Source organism: Leguminivora glycinivorella, chromosome 1, assembly GCF_023078275.1.
Source record: "Leguminivora glycinivorella isolate SPB_JAAS2020 chromosome 1, LegGlyc_1.1, whole genome shotgun sequence".
Lineage (NCBI taxonomy): Eukaryota > Metazoa > Arthropoda > Insecta > Lepidoptera > Tortricidae > Leguminivora > Leguminivora glycinivorella.
The window spans coordinates 27,173,872-27,191,471 of NC_062971.1; the positions used below are offsets into that span (position 1 = coordinate 27,173,872).

At 37.5% G+C, this 17,600-nt stretch overlaps 1 protein-coding gene across 1 annotated transcript in view; it reads right to left on the reverse strand.

Annotated features, from left to right (window-relative positions):
* Window positions 1-804, reverse strand: part of LOC125242287 — a 108,299-nt gene extending 107,495 nt beyond the window's left edge. Inside the window, exon 1 of the mRNA XM_048151055.1 lies at window positions 694-804. The gene's annotated coding sequence lies outside the window, so the exon portion shown is untranslated. The remainder of the gene's footprint in view (window positions 1-693) is intronic.
* Between the last annotated feature and the right edge of the window lie 16,796 nt (window positions 805-17,600).

The following is a 17,600-nucleotide window of genomic DNA, read 5'->3' on the forward strand; positions in this document are numbered from 1 at the left end:
TGTACGTCTTATTTCTACTATTTCTAGAAACTGTCATTATTTAATCTACAAAACTCTTTTACGTTACAGTTTAAGAAAAAGTTTAAGTATGTGTGTGTGTATGTTTATTCATAGTTAAAAAAAACTCCAATATGTCCTAAGGAATATACCTGTTATGGAAAAACCTAGTTTAATTACCTACGAACGTCATGCATATTATGCATAATAATTATCAAGTATGACAATTAATATTCGACACAAGTTTGTTCACATTCATGTATAATATTCATGAATTATTAATAATGATACTCAAGATCAACGAATATATAGTAATATGTACAATAAACGATTTATTTTGTAAATACATATATAATATACATGTATACCTACATAGTTACGGTCAAACAGAACGCTTCTATAGAAAGATGTACACCTACATATACTTAAACCATGATCCCTTTTTAAGGCATGGTGTAATATATTAATGAACACCTATAACTTTTCACGCTTTACTTTAGGGGTTGCTAAAAAGTTTTCGCCTGCACTAAAAGGGTAATTAATTTTTGCTTCAAAATTTGACGCAAATATTTCAAATGCTAATAAAGCTCTCAAAAGTGCAATTGTAACAGATCGTTCGCGTCATCAAAACTCCCTCGCAAAAAACGGAAGAATTATTGCACAAAAACACCATTTAGTACAGGCAACAATAACGACCTGTTGAAACGTCGAAGTGCTGCGTCTCGCTCTATCGTGGCAGAGTGCGGGTAAGTGTGTATACGCGTCTCTTTCTCGCGGCGGGGTGCAGGCGTCCGCGCGAACCGGCACTTCGGGACTCACTGGTCGCGATCTATAAGCACGGAGCCACCCCCTCAACTCTAACGGCCTGGCCACGGACTTGGTCTAAGCGGTGAGCGGGGCGGCGCGCGGCGCGGTAGGGAAGCGCGGAGCGGGAAGCATGCCACGTACTTCGCAGTCGCGGCAGCGGCATCGAGCGGAGGGGACGGATTCAAAATGGTGTTATCCAAAATTGCTCGTCAGTTTCTCAAAAGCAGCACATATTTCAGGCAGGATATTTTAAATCTGAGAGGAGTACACGAAACTAACAGACGTACCTACACATGGCGAATTTACAATTTTGTATGAAGAACACAGAAAGTATCCGGAGAAATTTTACGAGTACACCAGAATGAGCATCGAACCCTTCGATTACATATCTCAATACTAAAACAACTATAAAATTCTCAGTATCAAATATTTAAAATAACTAAAAACACTACTCTCTGTATATAATAATTAATGGCACTTACTAGTATGAAAAACAGCCTTTTGGTAACGTCAAAATCACATTCAAAAATGTATACCTAATCATAAGTTACCTATCTAATATTTCCGGGATAAGCGCTTCCGAGTCCATTTCGCGAGCGAATCGTCTAATATTTTTTGGTCGGAAGCGAACCGCCCGATACGTGCCGCTAATATCGCTGGTCGCGCCGCTGTAAGTCGTGGCGTCGTCCACTAGCTCGGTACGTTTGTTTCCCCCGCGCGTCGCACCGCGCGCCGCTGCCGCCCGCCGCTCGACAAAATTCGCGCGCGTTGTCGCCAGCGGCGGCGGTTCGTGGCATCCTAAATGCGTTTTTAGGCTTTTGTTTCCCCCGCTCACCGCTCGCCGCTGCCGCTGCCGCAATTCGCGCGTGTCCGTGGCCAGGCCGTAAGTAGGGCGGTAAATTACAGACACCTGTACGCAATAAAACTATGGGGGCAATTTTAAATGTGTGAATAATTGAAACGTTGATAGTGATAATATGCGGCAGGTGACCTGAACTTGTCCTTGATTGCAAGCAGAGTTCAGACCTGGGAGTGGTAGGTCAACATAAATGGTGGAAGGCAAGTTTCATCGTCCTAACAGCTTTCCTAGTAAGAGTAGGTAGACAACACAATTTTAAATTAAAAAGGTAAGATGGAAAAGGAAAATCAAATTATTGTTCTTCAATAATCAATTATAACAAATAGGTATCAACTAAAATTAATTTAACGATTTATAATGTGTCCATTTTTTGTGAAATCGTAGACTTTTTATTTGAATATTATTTTTTTTTAAATGTTATTTTAAGTGTTGAAAACAGAGCAAGCGAAAAATTCCAAAATTAAACCATATAGGTTTAGTGGTTAAAAACATGGAATCTTGAGCGTTGTAAGTGTTTAATTTAGGCACGTATTATGTAGGTTAAACAAATTTTGCCACCGAGTGAAGAATACTTTTTTTTTTTCAACACCCCATTACGAGGAAAATACTAATTGTAAAATATCCTTAAAGTAAATGAAATTCAACAAATTATTTTATAAATGTTTATTATTTAAAATCATCATTTGAAGGTCAAATTCTACTAGCCAGCTAACATTTTTTATGATATTAATTTATCCACAAGAGTGCAACTCTTACAATGCATCTTTCTCATCCGTTTTCGAAGAATCAATAGTAGATATGGGCTGAAAAATATTATTTTAGATGAGTAGGTAGAGATCAGAAGCTTCTTACAAGAAAAAAAAAGGTTGCGTTTTTTTAAATCTACGGTCTTTGAAACCCTCGCAACGCTTAAGATTCCACTTCTCGAAAAAAAAAACCGATCTTATAAATAGACGTCTGCTTTCAGCGAGCGTAACACACTAGTTGGATAAACTTTATCGCAACGGTGCGTCCCAATCCCACTTACAAATAGTGCGAAAAGGATGGCCTAACGTTATATTGTTTATCACGTGACCATACTTGCCTGCCTGGACACCTAAAATATGTTCTTAATAAGATAGTGTGGTGGTTTAAACAGCAGCAGTTCTATAACAACAGCTATAATAGGGCACAATTTATTTTTCCCCTCACTAGCTCGGAAACACGTGTTTTGTCCTTTAATACCAGCGGGTAAAAACGCATTTTATCCACTAGTGAGTAAAGTAATTTGACCTTGAATAAAATCAAATTGACTGCTTTAAAATTGATAAAAGTAGGTGAATCTAGTAATAAAGATGATTTACCACCTGTGGAAATACTGGAAGCAGTGATAAACGCATTTTTTGCGTTGTAGTTTCCTCGCTATAGTAAGGGGAAAAGTTTTGTGTTACACTCGGGTGCAAATGTATTTTACTTCTCGTGTGTTAAAAAACTCGCAAGTTCAGGATTCTATTCTCGAACCACTCGCTTCGCTCGTGGTTCAACTGTAGAATCCTTTCACTTGCTCGTTTTTCAATTCCACACTCGACGTTAAAATACAACTTTGCCCCCTTGTATAACAAATAACTATTATAAGCTAAATAATAATGGCAATTAGGTTTATACCAGAGATTGCCTAAGGTCCTTAAAGGGCAAAAGGCCGCCGACAGCTAAATTGACTCACTCTATTTTTGAACGGGGTATACATAATCACTAAGTACTGTCTGGTCGACTGGGTTGCAAAATTAGAAAAAAACTCTTGAGTTATGAGGACTATGACGTCAGTACACGGCTTCAGTAGTACGTAAGTCAGTAGACTAGCTACATTCGGGGTGGGAATTTTTCTTTTCTGTTATGAGTTATGAGTCATCAAAGTGGCATTTTTTTTGGTTAAGGATTCTACAAATAATCTATTACCATGTGCATACTCTGTACGATACTGATTACGATACCAATTTACTCCCTCTTAGAATATACATAAGTCTTCTTTCCGAACAGGTGATGTGAAAACATGTTTTCCTATTATTTTCCTTGGTCAGGGAGGGTATCACGCGTGAAATGCTGGACTTAGCTAATGTTATTATTTGTTTGTTGTGTCTGTGCCAAGAGGAAGTGAGCAAAGGAAATAAGGAATTATCTCTTGGATCAACTAGGTACCGCTCTACTCAATATGTAGAAATTGATGGAACTATCCGTTCTAACGATAATTATTATTATTTAAGCGTATGGCGTATACTTGTAGACAATTAATATTATAAGTCGACATTCAGGTTACGCAACCAACCGATCGCGTCAGGTGTGAAATTGGTGTAGAGATCCACCGGGCTGCCTTGGAAAAGTCTCTTAGGGCATCGTTCGACTATGTGCTGGTCAGTTTGATCCTCAAGGCCGCAGTCACATAACGGACTCTCGTTCCATCCCCATTTGTATCGCATGTGATTGCGTTTGCCATGACCCGATAATTAGTAATTATTATTATTACTACTCGATTCGCCAGTTACAAACATGATCGATAATGGCACATTTATTTGAGACGTATCAAACATGACCATCCAAACGTGCTTCCAAAAAAACCGGCCAAGAGCGTGTCGGGCCACGCTCAGTGTAGGGTTCCGTAGTTTTTCGTATTTTTCTCAAAAACTACTGAACCTATCAAGTTCAAAACAATTTTCCTAGAAAGTGTTTATAAAGTTCTACTTTTGTGATTTTTTTCATATTTTTTAAACATATGGTTCAAAAGTTAGAGGGGGGGGACGCACTTTTTTTTCCTTTAGGAGCGATTATTTCCGAAAATATTAATATTATCAAAAAACGATCTTAGTTAACCCTTATTCATTTTTAAATACCTATCCAACAATATATCACACGTTGGGGTTGGTATGAAAAAAATATCAGCCCCCACTTTACATGTAGGGGGGTACCCTAATAAAACATTTTTTTCCATTTTTTATTTTTGCACTTTGTTGGCGTGATTGATATACATATTGGTACCAAATTTCAGCTTTCTAGTGCTTACGGTTACTGAGATTATCCGCGGACGGACGGACGGACGGACAGACAGACATGGCGAAACTATAAGGGTTCCTAGTTGACTACGGAACCCTAAAAAGGTGGCCAGAATAGCAAGACCATCACAAATAAGCTTTTGGCTTTCAGTAGCTCTATAACCCCTTGATCAGGCCCAAAATACCCCTAGCCAGCCTCGTGAAGTATATACAATTAAATGAAGTAAAATCTATCTGTACTTGAGTATAGTATAGTACCTATATAACACTTGCCGCGTATGTGGACGGGATTCTCTCTCGAATTGGGCTACACAGCCACGAACGCAGTAGGCCTAGCACATGATGGCCGCGGGAGTATGTCGCCGCGAGATAGAATACCCGTCCTTATGTCATTAATACAGTTAGAAGAAGACGTGGCATCTATCTCGCGGCGACATACTCCCGCGGCCATCATGTGCTAGGCCTACAGGTGTCGTTCGAAATAGTTCGGATGCTGCTTAAATCATCTGTCACTATGTAAAGGCCTATTATTATTGAGTAACATATAAAAAGAAAGTTTCTGGCCTTCACATTCCTGATGTTCTTCATCGTCGAGCCGTGCGACGTAGTCTGACCGCGGGAGTTACTGCACGCGACGTAGGCAATCTGGACGAAGATTGTAGGAAATATTAGGATTCAGCACTAAGTATATGTAAGTAGGTAGCGACGAAAGTTCTTCTTTAAATTAAAATTAGAAGAAAGGGCTGCAACAATCGTGTGTGCTTAAATTTGCAGTCGGAACTAGCCCAAGCCTTGTTCAGTTTGGCGAACCACTAACCTACAATAAGACTTGAATAGGTTTCGACAAAAACGAACAAACTTAAAAACTATTTACCTACATATGTTATACAGTTAGGTATTACCAATTAATTATATTTTTAATTATTACCTGCATCAAGAGGCATCCCAAACACACTGTTTTTAAAACAGAAGTAAAGCACAAGCTTTTAATATCTATACTAATATTATAAATGGGAAAGTGTGTGTGTCTGTTTGTTTGTCCGTCTTTCATGGCAAAACGGAACGACAAATTGACGTGATTTTTAATGGGAGATAGTTGAAGGGATGGAAAGTGATATAAGCTATTTTTCGTCTCTTTCTAACGCGAGCGAAGCCGCGGGCAAAAGCTAGTAATTAAATATAAATTTAATTTCAGACGTGCATGCCTTTCGCGGCAGAATAAAAATTGCGTGAAAAAAGAAAAGGCGACCGACTTGACTATACTTTTTTTTCTCAGTAGCCAGTGCGCGTGGTACGGTGACTGCAACATGCAGGTTTGCCATGCCAGGCCCCGTAGCCGAATGGCATTTCTCCGACGCCAAACGAAAGCGATACGCCGCTGGCTCTGTCGCGCCAATACGCAAGCGCGATAGAGATAGATATCTACTAGCGCTTCGTTTCGTGAGCGTTTCGTGAGCGTTTGTGCCATTCGGCTAGCAACCCAGGAACCTATAATAGGGACTGCGATGTCACATTTTTTGCTATACTAAATTGAACCTTATCACCGAGCCAGAACGACGTCCGTATCAGACTAGTGAAAACAGTCCACATGAGAGGGCAATATTTGGGCTTGTGTCCCACTCACACGTGTGGCCACAGTGTTAAAGATATTAGTAGTATTTTTATCTATAAATTTAATATTATATTCACACTATGGTTTTGATACCTCTTTACTAATTGTTAAATAATTAGGATGAAATTGATATTGAACTAAATATTTACACAACTAAAAAATCCTTCAATTGAGCATAAGATTTTGTAGTAACTTTGTATATTGAGATGTATCCCCAATTAATGACAGTGACGACGTCACCGAATGATGTTAAATAAGTGCGAGTGAGACACAAGCCCAATCTTACCTCTCACGTGGAAATTTTTTTTGGCTTATGTCCTCTGCCCTTTTCTCTAGATTCATGGTTAATATAAATACATTAAAATACAAAATAAATCAGGACAGCAAGCAACACGATTTCTAAAAATAATGTACATAATCCACTGAAAGCAAAGATGCTTCCGATAAGAGTTCACCGTTAAATATTCCATGAATAATTTAAAGTATTTTCTTGTTCAACATCTTGCTTAGGTACTTAATATAAAATAGTTCTACGTAGTTTACGTAATCTAATTGGCGATTACATCCAGAGTTCTAATTCAAGAGTATTTTGTGGAATCGGATCCGGAAGTTTAGCTTTCATGCATCTCTCAGTAGCTAACACTTACTTAATTAAATTCGTCTCAAGAAAGTCTCAGCTACATACATCGCAAGAATATTTAGTGATAAAATAATATATAGAGGCATTGTGTCAAATATGCTGGCGATATGCCATTGCTGCATCGCGATGTTCATGCATTGCTACATCAACTAGGCGCTTTGCGATTTCTGTAAAAAGCCTGTACGCTGTAGTTTCACTTCATTGTTGTCTAGAAAAACTTGTGTATCGATAATATAAGTATTTTTCGATAATAGGTTTGAGCAGTTTACACTTTCATAAAATTTAAGGGGTACACTGAGCGAATGCTGCCATGCTGCCTTTGCCAGTGTCATGTGATGGACGTAGAAGCCGCACCCGCAAATATGTAATTAGGTACCTATATAATAAGGGCTATTAAATTTGAGAGTTGGTGGAATCTATAAAATGAACTAGACTATTGGATGAAAGTGCTTGACTAAATACTGAGCTGTTGGATTATGTATTTATTGGGATCGGTAACAATAAATAACTTCCAAAACATGATACTATGGATATCTTCAGTTTTTATCGATGTGTATAATCTTTAATGACTTGCTCATTACCCGGGCCATCCCATTACCAGGAAACTGGGGCATGATGTCATCTTAAGTGACGTCAGAGCCGAGGAGCAGAATGGCTAGTACTAACAAAGGTATTGTAGGACAATTTTTAGTTTGCCTGCCAGAGTGAAGTATCGTCCAAACAAACGCAGCGAACCTTGTGTCCGGGAACAGTTGGATCATTTTTCAAAACCGGTAGATTTTGAGATTGATACAGACAATTCTTCGTTTTTAAAGTCGCACATAAAAGTTTAGTTATTCTGTTTTGATACTTATTTATTACAGAGTTAAAAATACTTTTAAGTAAGTATAAAGTATAAACGGTCAAAGTAATGAAAAAGGCGTGAAATTCATTTGTTGTATGCGATGATAAACATACATTTTATAAATTAACCGCTCTATTTTTTAAAGATAGTATTTATCAATGTTTTTTTTTTCAAAAAAGTTTTGTGACTGCCCTATATTTTTTTCACCATATCAACTGGTAAAGGCTTACTTTGTTATTCGAAACAGATAGCAAAATTGCATTTTATCCACAAGAGTGCAAAGTAATTTCATACAAATTTTAACTTGATGTCTTGAGCTGGATGGTATAATTTACGTGTAAATGATGATTTTGAATCATAAATATTGATTAGATTGATAGATTTGATTTAGTTTGATGTTTTATAGTCTAGGTATATTTTGTTCGTGTTGGTGTGGTGAAAAAAATTGTGTTTCACTCGGTGGCAAAGTTTGTTTAACACGTTCGCGGACGCTCAGTCACCCTTCTGGGACACTTGTATTAGTTATATTTTGTATGGGAATTTTTCGACTGCTATAGCATACCTGTCCCTAGAGACCTTATACACCGTGTTTTTTTTTGTTTTCCTTTAAATTCGACACGTAGCTAGGTTCATTATCAGGAACCACCCTGTATATCACTGCTATACTTAGCATACGATGCTATAGCATACCGTGACACCATATACTGAGTCAAAATGTGATCTTATATGACACATTATGCTATAGCATACGATCCATAGATAGTGATACATTCAGATTCATTCTCTAGAATTATATCAAATAAAACATTTAGTGTGGAGGATGATGCCGACAAATAATAGTTATTTGTTATACAAGGGGGCAAAGTTGTATTTTAACGCCGAGTGTGGAATTGAAAAACGAGCAAGTGAAAGGATTCTATAGTTGAACCACGAGCGAAGCGAGTGGTTCGAGAATAGAATCCTGAACTTGCGAGTTTTTTAACACACGAGAAGTAAAATACATTTGCACCCGAGTGTAACACAAAACTTTTCCCCTCACTATAGCGAGGAAACTACAACGCAAAAATGCGTTTATCACTGCTTCCAGTATTTCCACATGTGGTTGTGACTTTATTCGGGGTCAAATTACTTTACCCACTAGTGGATAAAATGCGTTTTTACCCGCTGGTATTAAAGGACAAAACACGTGTTTCCGAGCTAGTGAGGAGAAAAAGTATAAAGCTTGTTCACGAATACAGAGTTTTTGGTACAAGAAGAATTGTCTAAATGTGTATCTCCTACGGACTCATTTGGAGTATTTAACTTTCGGTAGAACTGTAGTCACCCGTTTCGTCACGAAACGGGCATTGATTAGACTGAAATAATGTTTGTTCAAACCTGCTGTTGTATAGGTGTAGGTGCTAAAGGCCTCCGTTTGGTGCGATGATTTCTGGGCAGAACTCATCCACTACCTTGAGAGGTAGTGGATGATTCACCCAGCTTTATATGCTTTTATACACGCATCTAAACCAAGTTCAAGAAGTTGAACACCAACAAAATTCACGCAAAAATACATAATTTAATGTAAACATCAACCAGAAACAGGTTTTAATATTTTAATTCACAATTATATGAGCAAAGCAATGACTAAGTGTAAGTACGAAGGAAATTACTAGAATAATAGGTATAATCATGCCCCAGTTTTCTTAATTTACCGACAGTGGACATGTTTGTTAACAAAACCGCTGCACAAAAATATATACGTATAGAAACTGTAAAAATAATTATGATTTTTTAAACAATCCGTAAAATTGCATTTGCGCGCGAAATTTGGCCACATTTCACGGGCCAACTCCCGGTGACACTCGCGGGGCTACTGTGGAGATTTCCATACAGAGACGTATGCTATAGCATACGCGTCACAAAAAGGTGAACTCGATTTGAGACGCCACAGCATATTTTTTAACTGCGATAAAACTATGTAATATTGCAGTATGCATACTATGATACGTACAAAAACGTATGCTATAGAATACGCGTCCGCGGATGTGTTCCTTGGTCCCTTGAAACCCTCGCATCGCTCAAGATTCACTTTTTATGGAAACTTGGAATATTGGAACCTTTCGCTTGCTCGGGTATCAGTATTAGCACGTGCGGTTAAACAACAACTTTGCCCCCTTGTAAAACAAATAACTATCTAAATAGCAAATCTGGTCACAAAAAAGGCGCGAAATTCAGATATTTTATGGGATATTACAATTTATAAACGTTCGCCCTACATTTTTGAATTTTCCCGCCGTTTCTACTGACAAGATTTGCTTGTCTTCCTGTATAATTATCTGGTCTAATCCTAGGTTATAATTTAGAGTTGATAATAATTCAGAACAACATGTGAGTTATTTTTTCCCTTCAGTAAAGTGAACATTTCCAATTTCCATGTACATCAGAGAACAAGGTCATTCTAGACATTTGCATAATTTTCAACTGAATATAAAAAATAATAAGTAAATTCAAAGAGGTCCGAATTAATTCGTGACACGTAGCCACCTACGCGTCTGGCAGGAACGTGCCACGTGTACAGAGCCCCTACCACGGGTAACATGGGTTTATGATATTTAAGACGCTACGAGAGCGAAAATGCTAAAATGGAAAGGAAGTCCCCATTTCAATTTGGGAACTTCAGTTAAGTATACTAGTGTTATTAACTAGATTTATCGAAAAAAAAAATGTCCATTAAAACAACTCAGTTAAAAGATATTGCGATTTTTTTTATCGAGGTTCCGCTCTCGACTGTTTCCTCCTTCAAAACTTAATCAATCGGAACGAAATTTAAGAATATAAATAACAATGAAATAATCTGTGTCGGACCGTTTAGTTAGATATTTTGGCTAATTGTTACCGATCTTGAGTATCACACCTTTTTTTGAGCCATATTGAAAGAGGCCGTCTTGTAAAATAAAAATAGCAAAAAAATCAAAACGGTACGACACAGATAAAAGTAATAATAATTTGTGTTAAAAAAATCATTGCTCTATATTCAAAAACCAGGGAGGAAATAGTCGAGAGCGTTTGTATGGAGAATTGACCCCTACCGTATTGTCTTAATATAAAATAGTTCTACGTAGTGTATGTAATCCATGGATCTTCAATAGGGACTGAGCTCACACTTTTTTTGCCATACTAAATTGATGCTTATGAGCGGTCCAGAAAGGCGTTCGTGTCAGACTAGTAAAAGCGTGTCCACACGGACCAGTGTTAAAGATCTTACTATAGTAGTAGTATTTTTACCTGTATGATAACTAAGTTTTTTTTTAAGAGCCTATATGGTGTCCCACTGCTGGGCAAAGGCCTACTAAGTTTATAAACTTCTTAAATTATTTTTGTATTATATCGAGGCAAGTGTATCGTATCGTCTTCAGTGACGATAGCGTAAACGGAATGTGACATTCATTGTACTTATAGAGAATGTGAACAGCGCCTTCCGTTGCTTATATCAGAACCCTAAATTACATAAGTATATCGAGGGCTTAGTAGCCCGATCGGGGTACGTAGTCGAATGGCACAAACGCTCACGAAACGAAACGCTCGTAGATATCTATCTCTATCGCTCTTGAGTATTGGCGCGAGAGAGCCAGACTAACTTGGCGTTTCGTTTTCGTTTCGCATCGCAGAATTGCCATTCGGCTACGGCACCGCACCAGTTCAGCAAACATGTTTTTGAAATTCAAATTTGAAGTAATTTGAACTATGTGCAATCACCGCAACGTTTTTATTTCAATGAAAAATAATCTCGACTTATCGGGTTTTATCTTTAACCCTTCGATATTTACGTTTACTATATCGAGTAACGTGTTGTAAAACGTTAAAAACTAATGGTACAGGCTCAGGTGAGGCTCGCAGCCGACACAGTTACTTACAAGTACACATGAAGATGCTGTTTACATCCCACTTGGCAACGTTTACGTAAAATATGACTGTGCTGCTGCGTCGAGCTTTTGTTCTGAAATAATTTTGCAATAAAAGGTGGTACCTATTATCAAATTTTCTGTAAAACTGCGAAATTGCAACTAAGGTTAGCTAGTATAATAGCTTCTACATGTAGGTACCTAAGAACCTACTTATAAAGTAGACAACAAACACTGTGTAAGATCCCCTGGATCACAACCGAACTTGAAGGAGATATGGGTATATTATTTACATTATATAGATATGGGTATGGACACTATGGACCTACCTACTAAGGCCGGCAAAAGACAGTCTAAGGCACCCCACAGACAGTCTTAAAATTTATAATCTTAAAATACAAGTCTCTCCATACAATTATTTTTTTAAGATTATTAATTTTCAGACTGTCTGTGGCGTGCCTTAAAATTCATAATTTGAAAAAATCATAATCTTACAAAAATCAGATCGGGTGCACGGAGTTCCATGGATACAATTTCGTGACTGTCCACACACACTCTTGTTTTTTAAGATTATGAAATTTATGAATTTTCAGATTGATCTGACCAAAAGATCTTTACAGGGGACAGCGCAATCACATTTTTTGCCATATTAAATTGAACCTTATCACTGAGACAGAAATGTGATCGTATCAGACTAGCGAAAACGGTCCACATGAGAGGTCATTGTTTGGGTTGGTGTCCCTTTCGCACGTGTGGCCAGAAAAAATATAAGATGCCTAATACAACAATTATCTTCTTTTACCTAATATAAGTAACTAATTTTCTATTTTGTATATATATATATATATATATATATATATATATAATGTGTGTGTGTGTGTGTGTGTGTGTGTGTGTGTATGTGTGTGTGTGTGTGTGTGTGTGTGTGTGTGTGTGTGTGTGTGTGTGTGTGTGTGTGTGTGTGTGTGTGTGTGTGTGTGTGTGTGTGTGTGTGTGTGTGTTTGTGTGCGCGCACTTGATGTAAATTTTATATTATTTTATCAACTCTTCAATTTCATTAAAGCTTTGAGCCTTCAACCAGTTACTTACTTTATTCTTACACTCTCTATACACGCAAGGATAAATGTCAATTTCACTATTTATTTTATTATATACACAAGCGGACTGAAATTCGTATTGTCTCTTAGCAAATACCGATTTTGTTAAAGGTGCAGAGATTGCATTTCGTTTCTTACGCCTATTCGTGTCATTAGGAATAATTTTGTAATTTATTGTTTTGTGGCGTTTCAGGACAGCGTTTAAAATATACAGCCTCCTAATAGATAACAGATCACAGAGTTCGTATAGATCTTTCGTAGGGAACCTAAGGGGCTTAGAGTACATTACCTTTAGTAGAGCTCTTTGAGCTCTCTCAACTTCTAGGAATTTCGTTTTTGTAGCTCCGCCCCAAACCGGTATACAATAGCTGAGAATTGATTGTACTAAGGACACATAAATTTGTTTCGACAGATCTTTGGATGCAACATGTCGTATATTCTTAAAAATATAAATTAGTTTTCGTGTTCGAGACATAATCAGCTCAGTGTGCACATGCCAGGTTAGTCTTTGGTCAATCATTACACCAAGATATTTGGTGGACTCTACTTTACTAATAACTGAACATGAACAACCAAGACCAGGTGTGTCGGGACAAGTATGTATTGTGATTGTAAAATTAGACGTTGGTTGTGTCCTGTCATACTTTGTGAAACAGATGTAATTTGTCTTTTCAGTGTTAAGGGTTAGCAGTTTGGTTTGTAGCCAGCGGGCTATTTTTGCGAGACCTCGCTCTGTCGTTTCCTTTACTGCATCCCAGGTCTCTCCCCAGAAAACGACTGCCGTGTCATCAGCATAGGTATAGATGGACCCTTTATCGATTTGCAAATTACACAGTTCATTGATGTAGATGAGAAATAGAGTAGGACCAAGTACACTACCCTGTGGGACTCCATAACTAACAACACTTTCATCGCTCACATAATTATTTATTTTTACGCGTTGTTTTCTGGTTTCAATATAGCTACTCAGCAGTGACAACGGGGTACCCCTGATACCTATAGACTCCAAAGTGTTTTTTAGTATTACAACAGATACAGTATCGAAGGCTTTTTTGAGGTCAAGGAATACCGTGATACATTTTTTATTGTTGTCTACAGTTTTCACAATTTCAGAGGAAAGAGCGGTTACGGCATCCTCAGTGCTAAGACCTTGCCTGAAGCCGTATTGGTTCTTTGATAATATGTTATACTTGTCTAAATAATTAATTAACCGTATATTAATGAGCTTCTCTATGACTTTTGAAATTGATGACAATACTGATATAGGCCTGTAGTTAGAGATGTTATTTTTGCTCCCACCCTTATACACCGGTGTAACCAAAGCCATTTTTAAACAATCAGGGAAGACACCCTGTTCAAAACATAGGTTAGCTAGACGAGTCAAGAGAGGGACCACTATACCGCTTATTCTTTTTAAAAATTTGGTAGGGATATTATCCCACCCAGGTGCACTTGAAGACTTCATATTTGACAATATAACGTAGACTTCATTTGGGTTTGTGTTATACAAAACAAACGAGTCTAAATAAGTGTTAGCATTACGGCCGATTAGAAAAGGTACTTGACAACTGGGAGGTATTTGTTCAGCAAGATCTTTACCAATACTAGAGAAGAATTGGTTAGCAACGTTGACAGAGTCCATTGGCGACGTGCTGCAATCGAGTAACTCTGTGCTTTCCATCTTTTTTGATTTCCTGTTAGTAATATCATTTACAGTCCTCCATAAAGATTTAGAATTCTTGCTCGCCTTTGATAGTTGGTCCATGTCATATTTACGTTTCAGTTTTTTAATGAGCCCGTTGCAGAAGTTCCTATACCTTTTGTACGTAATTTTCAAAACAGTATTTTCGGGCTCCGCCCGTAGCTTTTTCTGCATGTTATTTCTATGTCGTATGCATCGAAGGACACCCGGGGTAATCCAGGGCTTAATAATACGGTGGCTTCTTGACAGTACCGTAGTGGTGGTATTTTCTAAAAGGCATTTCCTAATGTAAGATATTAAAAGATCTGTTAGTTTATTTGGATCATTAATACTAAGTAAATGTGTCATGTCTTCCTTTAAGAGTGAACTAGCTGCTTCCTCAAAGTTTGTATTGATTTTAGTTTTCTGAATAGATTGTGTGATTATATTACTACGTAGTTTTATTAAAACCATAGAGTGATCAGTAATATTTGCATCAAGTACTAAAATGTTTACCTTGGAGTGACTTTTATCAATTTTAATCATGCAATGATCGAGACATGTTTTGCTTCGGGTAGGAAGCATATGCCCCGGGAGTACTCCATGCATAGCTAAAATGTTTAAATAATTAAGTCTATTTTTGCGGTCATTGGTATTTTCACTACTCTTGTAAATTAAATTTATGTTTATGTCACCACAGATTACAATATCTTTGCATGTATCAATAGTTTTTAAATGCAGATTTAACGTATTTAGAAAGTTTTCTGCGTTACTTATGGAAGGAGATCTATAAATACCAAGAATTTTCTTGCCCAAAATTGATATTTCCAGGCAAGACGCATGAGCTAATATTATTTCCTTTACTATAACCTTGTGAGTATCTTTTATATATGCAACTACGCCATCGTTCTGGTTTAGATGATTAGTAGTGCAATAACTAGTATAGTTATCCAGAGACGGGATGGGTTTATTTTCGCTTATTCTGCACTCGCTAAATATTATTATATCGGTGTTGAATTCAAATTGTGAAAATGTTACTAGAAAGTTTTCTATGTTGCAATATATGCTACGTATGTTTTGGGATATTATTGTTAGATCAAATTGGTTGAAATCCAGGAGTTCAGTAACATCTTCACAACTGCACTCTCTAGACTGAGCAACCGTAAAATCGTCTATATTGTTAATTGTGTTGAGCGTATCATCCATTGATTGAAAATAAGGGCTGTTTGTTTCCTGCGGCTGTTAAGAACTTTTGCGTGAGGAAAAAGCTTGCGTATACTGTGCATTTTACTTGTGTTAAACTGTTTTTTGATTTATGTTTATTTTTTAAAAGTGTCATGTGAGATTTAGATGTGTTGTATTTGAGAGAGTATCTTTGTGTATAGATTGATAAGGACATGCTCGTATGGTAAGCGCCGTAATTTACATCAATTGTTACTATACAATAAGACGACGCTGAGAATAGTCAGGACTCTTGGAACAGGTTTTGAACCTGTGATTCACTTGTAATATGTATAACTCTTGATGTTGCATTTTTTCTTAAATAAATTTTGCCAAAAGACGACCAACAATAAGTATAATTTCTCGATTTTGCCAGGTCACGGGCCAAGAAGCTTAGTCGGGCTGCCTTAGGAGTAAGTTGCTCTGAGACATAGATAGGGCTGTGTTCTTGTCTCGTATGACCTAGATGTTTCGCGCTGAGCTTGTCGTTGGAGTTATTCAAGTTATGTTTTTTACATTTTTGTAATAAATCCACTTTCCTCATAGCCGATACCATCTCTACAATGACAGGTGCATTTTGTATCTTTTCTTGTTTTGGTCGCACCCTGTATATATCAGATATATCTGAAGGTGATACTTGACTACCAACGGAAGAGGAGAGTCTTACTACCATATTTACCAGGTCGGCACTAGTTTCATTATCCAGTTTTGGTACATTTTTAATTTCAATATTTTTCTTGCGTCCATCTCTCTGCAGGTCTTCAAGTCTCTCCTCCAAGAGATTAATGTATTCCCTGTCCTTCTTTTTTTTCCATCTCCAGTTTCTCTACTTTCTTTTTAAGGTCTTCCATTTGCGCCGAAACAAAGTCGACAGACTGCTTTATATTATTGTTAGATTCCTTAATTTCCTTAAGAGTGGGACTGATTTTTTTGAGCTCCCTGCCCTGATCTTTAATTAACACCATCATCTGCCTCATTTCTTCCTTGAGCTCAGAAATCTCTGTTCCTGGACTGTCGCGAGTCCGTTTTTTGTTTCTCTGAGTTGCGAAATTAGACGGTGTTTTCGGTGTCGTCTCACCATCCAGTGCCTGCGATTCTTTATCTGAGGACGAGTCAGACTCTTCAGTGTGCATATCTGCAAGCTCCTTTCGCACACACGTGTTGCCGCCCGTCATATTTCAGACCGCAAGTACTAGGGAACTATGAATCAGAGAAGTGCAGTAGCGCGCGGGAGACCGCTAAACCAGTTATACGCACGCAGAACTTATGCGCTCCTATTTTCTTACGCGTATTTAATTTGTTATAATTTGATTTATTTTATTTAAAACAATCGTAGGGTCAAACACGTTTACACCAGAAGGCGGTCCGAGGGGAAGAGGAAATTACCTGACTTTATAACTTCTTATATTATTTTAGTGTTATATTCAAACTAGGGTTCCGATATATTTTAAAGAATTGGCAAATAATGACAATGTAATTATTTTGATGGCTTAATTAAAAATAACCTTAAATTGGATATTAGTAGATTTGGTAGTAACTTTGAATATTGACTGGTATCCCCCTTGTATGACAGTGATGACGACACTGAATAATGTTGACATTGTCAGTAAGTGCGAGAGGGACACCAGCCCAAACAATGCCCTCTCATGTGAACTTTTAACCTAACTACCTACTCATTATGGCTTAACTATAATTCTGTGGATCTGACAGATTGCATAATAGGTACAAGTTTTTTTTTCAAGATTATGAATTTTAAGACTGTCTGTTGCCGGCCTGACATGACTTCAAATAAAATGATCCAACATGCACTGCTGAGCAAGTGCCACACAAATGCGGTGTTCTGGATTAATGGCCTTTTTATCAAAATTTCTGTTGGAATTTGAGATGGACCAAGTACCAATACCAAGTACCTTCGTGCAATTAAAGCATAAGGAC